The sequence below is a fragment of the Canis lupus genome, chromosome 15 (genome assembly GCF_048164855.1).
Source record: "Canis lupus baileyi chromosome 15, mCanLup2.hap1, whole genome shotgun sequence".
Taxonomy (NCBI): domain Eukaryota; kingdom Metazoa; phylum Chordata; class Mammalia; order Carnivora; family Canidae; genus Canis; species Canis lupus.
Window position 1 is genome coordinate 5,471,060 of NC_132852.1, and position 7,787 is coordinate 5,478,846.

Genomic DNA, 7,787 nt, shown 5'->3' on the forward strand with positions numbered 1-7,787 from the left:
AGTGAGAAGAGTTCGGCTTCTATCAAGGTAGGAAGACGGGGAAAAAGAAATAAAGAAACAAAAGGCCTCCAAGGGGGAGGGGCCCCACAAGGAGCCGGGCTGAGGCCGGGGCGAGTGTCCCCAGGACAGGAGAGCCCCGTCCCGGAGGAGCAGGAGCTGCACCAACCTTCCTGGGAGGAAAGGGGCTCGCAGGGAGTTAGAGCAAGACCCAGGAGGTCGGGGATGCCCTCGGGCTCCCTGAGACACTAACAGACACCTGCGCCCCGGGAGAGTGCGCTGAGCTCCCTAAGGGCTGCAGCACGCAGGGCGGGACCCAGAGCAGCTCCGAGGGGCTCGGGGGCGGCTCCGCAGAGGGGGCTGCGGGGCGGGAGCAGCTGGGGGGGGGGCCAGGGCAGAGGAAGAGGCTCCGGGGAGAGGGCTGCGGGGGCGGGAGCAGCTCAGAGGGGCTCAGGCGGTGGCTCTGCGGAGGGGGCTGTGGGGCAGGAGCAGCTGTCTGGGGGGCTTGGGCTGGAGGAAGAGGCTCCGGGGAGGAGGCTTCGGGGCGGGAGCAGCTTGGAGGGGCTCGGGCGGAGGAAGAGGCTCCGCGGAGGGGGCTGCGGGGCGGGAGCAGCTCTGAGGGGCTGGGGGCGGCTCAGCGGAGGGGGCTGCAGGGCGGGAGCAGCTCGGGGTCTTGGGCGGAGGAAGAGGCTACACGGAGGGGGCTGCAGCGGCGGCTCCGCGGAGGGGGATGCGCGGCGGGAGCAGCTTGGAGGGGCTCGGGCGGAGGAAGAGGCTCCGGAGAGGGGGCTGTGGGGTGGGAGCAGCTCGGCGGGGGCTCGGGTGGCGGCTCCGCGGAGGGGGCTGCATGGAGGGAGCAGCTTGGAGGGGCTAGGGCAGAGGAAGAGGCTCCGCGGAGGGGTCTGCGGGGCGGGAGCGCAAATCCAACAGCGCAGGCCCCACAGCACAGGGCGCCAGGACACAGCCCAGGATCTGGCCTCCCCCGGGACAGGCAGAGGCCCGGAGGGCCCAGGACAGCAAAGACTCTCCTGCCCCAGGCTGAGCAGATCAGCAGCCCCGCCCTGGAGCCTCAAAGCCCTGCAGACCAAGAGCTTTGTAGTTACTGCAGGAGCTGACTCCAGGGCTCCAGACCTGCTTCCACCACTGCGGTTGTTATTCCAGGGGCCTCACGGGGTAAACAACCCCCACTGAGCCCTGCACCAGGCAGGGGGCAGAGCAGCTCCCCCAAGTGCTAACACCTGAGAATCAGCACAACAGGCCCCTTCCCCAGAAGACCAGGTAGACGGACAACTTCCAGGGGAATTCAAGGGACTTAAAGTATACAGAATCAGAAGATACTACCCCGTGGTTTTGTTTTGCTTTGTTTTGTTTTCTTTTGTTTTGCTTTTTTTTTAATTTTTTTTATTTATTTATGATAGTCACAGAGAGAGAGAGAGGCAGAGACACAGGGAGAGGGAGAAGCATGCTCCATGCACCGGGAGCCCGATGTGGGATTCGATCCCGGGTCTCCAGGATCGGGCCCTGGGCCAAAGGCAGGCGCCAAACTGCTGTGCCACCCAGGGATCCCTTGTTTTGCTTTTTGATTTCTGTTTGCTTCCCCCACCTTTTTTTCCCTTTATTCCTTTTTCTTTCTTTTTTTTTCTTTTTTCTTCCTTTTTTCTTTTTCTCTTTTCTTTCCTTCTTTCTCTCCTCTCTTTTTCTCCTTTTCCCAATACAACTTGTTTTTGGCCACTCTGCACTGAGCAAAATGACTAGAAGGAAAACCTCACCTCGAAAGAATCAGAAACAGTCCTCTCTCCCACAGAGTTACAAAATCTGGATTACAATTCAATGTCAGAAAGCCAGTTGTCAGAGAGCTGGAGAAAAGACAGCAAATAGATCCTACACCCAGCAGAAGAAGAGGGTTAAAAACGATTTGAGCAGAACTCAATGAAATAGAGACCAGAAAAACTGTGCGACTGATCAACAAAATCAGGAGTTGGTTCTTTGAAAGAATTAGTAAGATAAACCATTAGCCAGCCTTATTAAAAAGAAGAGAGAAAAGCCTCAAATTAATAAAATCATGAATGACAAAGGGGAGATCACTACCAACACCAAGGAAATACAAACGGTTTTAAAAACTTATTATGGGCAGCCATATGCCAATAAATTAGGCAATCTAGAAGAAATGGACAGATTTCTGGAAAACCACGATTAACCAAACCTGGAACAGGAAGAAATAGAAAACCTGAACAGGCCGATAACCAGGGAGGAAATTGAAGCAGTCATCAAAACCCTCCAAAGACACAAAAGTCCAGGGCCAGATGGCTTCCCTGAGGAATTCTATCAAACGCTTAACGAAGACACCGTACCTATTCTACTACAGCTGTTTAAAAGACAGAAAGAGATGGAGTACTTCCAAACTTCTTCTATGAGGCCAGCATCACCTTAATTCCAAAACCCAACAAAGACCCCACCCAGAAGGAGAATTAGAGACCAATATCCCTGATGAACATGGATGCAAAAATTCTCAACAGGATACTAGCCAATAGAGGCCAACAATATATTAAGAAGATGATTCAAAATGACCAAGTGGGATTTATACCCGGGATGCAATGCTGGTTCAACACACGTAAAACAATCAATGTGACTGACCATATCAGCAAGAGAAAAAACAAGAACCATCTGACCCTCTCAATAGAGGCAGAGAAAGCATTTGACACAATACAGCATCTGTTCCTGATCAAAACTCTTCAGAGTGTAGGGAGAGAGGGAATATTCTTCAGCATCTTAAAAGCCATCTACGAGAAGCCCACAGCAACTTTCTCAATGGGGAAGCACTGGGAGCCTTTCCCCTAAGATCAGGAACAGGACAGGGATGTCCACTCTCACCACTGCTATTCAACATAGCACTAGAAGTCCTAGCCTCAGCCATCAGGCAACAAAAAGGAATAAAAGGCGTTCAAATTGGCAAAGAAAAATTCAAACTCTCCCTCTTCGCAGATGACATGATACTTTACATAGAAAACCCAAGAGTCCACCCCAAGATTGCTAGAACTCATACAGCAATTTGGCAGTGTGGCAGGATACAAAATCAATGCCCAGAAGTCAGTGGCATTTCTGTACACTAACAACGAGACTGAAGAAAGAGAAATTAAGGAGTCAACCCCATTTACAATTGCACCCAAAAGCATAAGATACCTAGGAATCAACCTAACCAAAGAGGTAAAGGATCTATACCCTAAAAACTACAGAACGCTTCTGAAAGAAATGGAGGAAGACACAAAGAGATGGAAAAATATTCCATGCTCATGGATTGGAAGAATTAATGTTGTGAAAATGCCAATGCTACCCAGGGCAATTTACACGTTCAATGCAATCCCTATCAAAATACCATGGACTTTCTTCAGAGAGTTGATACAAATCATCTTAAGATATGTGTGGAATCAGAAAACACCCCGAATAGCCAGGGGAATATTGAAAAAGAAAACCATAGCTGGGGGCATCACAATGCCAGATTTCAGGTTGTACTACAAAGCTGTGGTCATCAAGACAGTGTGGTCCTGACACAAAAACAGACACATAGATCAATGGAACAGAATAGAGAATCCAGAAGTGGACCCTCAACTTTATGGTCAACTAACATTCTACAAAGCAGGAAAGCCTACCCACTGGAAAAAAAGACAGTCTCTTCAATAAATGGTGCTGGGAACACTGGACATCCACATGCAGAAGAATGAAACTGGATCATTCTCTTACATCATACACAAAGATAAACTCAAAATGGATGAAAGATCTAAATGTGAGACAAGATTCCATCAAAAATCCTAGAGGAGAACACAGGCAACACCCTTTTTGAACTCGGCCACAGTAACTTCTTGCAAGATACATCCATGAAGGCAAGAGAAACAAAAGGAGAAATGAACTATTGGGACTTCATCAAGATAAGAAGCTTCTGCACAGCAAAACTGAAAGACAACCTACAGAACGGGAGAAGATATTTGCAAATGACACACCAGATAAAGGGTTAGAAACCAAGATCTATAAAGAACTTATTAAACTCAAAAGCAAAGAAACAACCAATCCAATCATGAATTGAGCAAAAGACATGAACAGAAATCTCACAGAGGGAGACATAGACATGGCCACCAAGCACATAAGAAAATGCTCCACATCACTGGCCATCAGGTAAATACAAATCAAAACCACCATGAGATCCCACCTCACACCAGTGAGAATGGAGAACATTAACAAGGCAGGAAACAACAATTTTTTGTCTGCTTTTTATTTAAAAAATGACCATGATTCTTTGGGAGGTGATACAAGATTGCTTTCCAGTCAGATCATAATTTCCACAATTTCTGTAATAACTATAAATTTGAAAGTTTCTCACTCTCCCCACCCCAATTCACTTTTGGCACCTGTGTGTGAAATGTCACTTCCAAAAAAAGGGGGAAAATATGCTGAATACTGGGTTTTCATCACACAGTACTCCTTTCGTGAGGAAAATGTTCTGGTTGCTAAATTGAGAATATTGATACAAGAATGCTTAACAATATCTCATCAGTAAAAGCTTTTTTCTAACCAACTCTATGGCTGTCTCAGAAGAAAATTACATAGAAATAGCATCCAATTCCTAGAGGTAAAAAGGCAATGGCTTATCTTCTCCTTTTCCACTTCTCCTAATTTTACATTTAGAATTAGAGCAAATCTATGAGAGGTAGCAGAAGGTCTGGCACAGGCTCTGGCTTCATGATTTGAAAATACAATTTCAACTCATCACATTCTTCAGAAGAACTCATTATACTTAAAAGAAACACACAAAGAGGCTCTCTTCACCTCTGCATGCAGAGGTTGACCAGAAGGACATACATTGGTTACCAACAGAGAAGGATGAGCCTACGATCTGGCAATTAGGAGATGGTGTATCCAAAGATATAGTCTTGACCTGGTTAGAAAACTGTGTCATTTGTAAAGTATATTACTCTTGAGTCTTCACTTACTTGCTAAAAAGAAGCTTCTACACAAAAATCAGGATGCTACAGGAGAGAAATAGCTAACACAGGCTATAGTTGGCTAATATTTAAATACAAAGAATTCAACTTTAATTTTTCATATGTGTGAAGGGTTTGTGAGCTTGTTACTGACCTATTTGGCCCAATTCATATTTATTTTTATTTTATCCACCGTGCTTCAGATCCATGGGGTATTGCCAAAAAACTTATCCCAAAAATCTCTCAATTTTTATTAGAGCTTAATGGATTTATTTGAATACTTCTGTTAAGCTGATAAGAGTTAGGGAGAGTCTTATCCTACTCCCTTCCCCAAACCTAATTAGACATTTTTATTTCAAAACAAAAGATGGTGATATTATAAAACTAGGGAGGGAAATAAGATGCTATGACAGTACACTTCTTTTTAGTTAACACTTATTTCTTACCTATAGCACTACATATGTGATAAAACTTTTGGGAAGGAGAAGGGAAGAAGGAAATTCCAAAGCCTCCCAACAAAGTAGCCATTCCAATGCATGGACAAGGGCTTATTTCTCCTGCCAGCCACTGATTCACAAATATTTTCCCCTTTTAAAGAAGTATGTGTGAATGAGGTTGGGGAGAGCAAGGAACACATCAAGGCGTCAACTATACTCTTCTCTTAATGAGCCCGCCCTATGTCCTTAGTGGCGACTGACTTCATCCGCCATCTTGGCTTTCACGGTAAGCAACATCTTTCTTTAAAACTTTTCTTGTTCTTGCTGCTTTTCTTGCCGTTCTCGTCTTTGTTCTCGGACATGTTTTTGGCTCTGATTTCTCTCATTAGGTCAAAGAATACCTTGTCCACATTGGCTCGCGTTTTAGCTGATGTCTCCACGTACTGCACACCCCACTCCTCTGCTTTAGTCCTTGCCTCTTCGATGGGCACCTGCCTCCGCTCCTCTAGGTCGGACTTGTTTCCCATGACAAGCAATGGACTTGCCTTTTTTTTTTCTGGACCACATATCCATAATGGACATACAGTGCCCAAGGCCCTCAGATGCAAGAAAATATCGTCCTTGTCTATGCTATACACCAACCAAGTAACAACTGCTGCCACATCCTGGGCTCTCCTGGAAAGAGAGGTTCCTATAGACACTGGCGTGTGACCATCCACATCCAGCTGTCCATTGAGCCTTGGGAGGCATAGCTACTGAGGTCTCCTCAATGCAGGAGAGAGTCGAACTTGAGGCCGCGGGCTTATCCCACCTGCAGGAGAGGTCTCCCCTGTTCTTCCTCAGTCCCTTGCTGGATGCCACCATACCAGAGAAGGTCAGCCCTCCCCAGTCCCCTTGGCTATGTAGGGAGCCCCCATGACATCAACTGAGTGAACTGCAATGGAGTTTGTCTACTTTATGGATGGTATGAGCACCATGCTACAGGGGGGGAGCTCATGTGGAATATTTATGTCCCTAATAAAGGACACAACCCACCCAACAGTCAGCAGTAGAAGCCAAGCTTTAGGCTGCCATTTAGCTCTGGATGCCCTGGTCAGCAAATGGTTCCATCAGCACCTCTTACAAACTCTTGGGCCACTGTCTAAGAGTTGTTCCTTTTAGGGTAAGGAACTCAGGGCACTCTTGCCTCAGAGATACCCCAAATATAAATCAAAATCACAGATGTCCCCACATGCAGTAAGGCCACAATGCAAGGCCTCCCTGGGACACCACTTGTCCTCCTTGGTGTTCCAACATTACAGATCGTGGCCAGACGCTCATTTTGCTTCTCAGGATACATAATGCTGGCCCTACAGGAGGGACTCAATAAGTAAAATCCCACCTCCCCTGGAGACCACAAGCAGCCAGTGGAACTGAGAGGCACACACTGGTCTCCTCAAACAACTCCTATTTAAGCTTCAAGGTGTCAAACGGGCCTCCAGTGGAGGCCATCAGGGGCCTTGACAACACAGAGTTTCAAGACAAAAGGATGCACGTGCAGTTATCCACAAGCCGACTTCGGACTGCCCCTGGGATGGGAGACCAGAGTGGCTGCTATCGGCGTGGGAAAGAGGGGCACTGGTCCAAAGAGTGTCCAGTAGATCGCACAGGTCGTGTGGCGGACTTTACTGAGCAGTATAACGGACAGTATGGAGCAGTGCGCACGCCGTACACCCTGGGCTGCGGGGAACCCACGTGTTACAACGATGCATATGGAGCATCGACTCTTAGAAGCGCTACCGGGTCCGCTCTTATGAGGCAGTGGCGGTGGCAGCAGCAGCCTCTGCGTACAACTGCGTGGAGCAGTCCATGTCCCATCTGCCTCACGACCAGAGCACAGCTGGAACCAGTCACCCCAACCCCACTTCTGTTGATCCCTACGACAGACACCTGTTGCCGAGCTCAGGGGCTGCTGCCACTTCGGCTCTGTGGCTGCTGCCGCTGCCAACACCTCGTCCTACTATGGAAGGGACAGGAGCCCCCTTCGTCGTGCCACAGCTGTGCTCCCCACGGTTATGGGCCAGAGAGTGAGCTGCCGCAGGCCTCAGCAGCTGCACGGATTCTCTGTATGGCATGGCCCAGTGTGAGCGGGAGCACATGTGGACCGAGCACGGTGCTCAGCCTTTAGAAACTGGAGGTAGGATCATTGCGGACTGAACCCTGGGCTGCGGTCATATATGAGAACCTGCTCCGCGCGTCCCCTTGCCACGATGTTTCCATTGCTTCGTGTTTGAGTAAACAAAGGAGTTTGTGACCAACTGTGTTTTCTTTCTTAATTTAATTCTTATAAGTTGACTTATCTTTCCTCTTGATACTAGTCCCTGTAGCCTTTCACTCCGTT

The 7,787-nt window shown here is 47.8% G+C and overlaps 1 pseudogene; it reads left to right on the top strand.

Moving 5' to 3' along the window:
- Positions 1 to 6,346: 6,346 nt before the first annotated feature.
- LOC140605393 (RNA-binding protein 4B pseudogene) lies at positions 6,347 to 7,587 on the top strand (annotated as a pseudogene).
- The last annotated feature ends 200 nt before the right edge of the window (positions 7,588 to 7,787 follow it).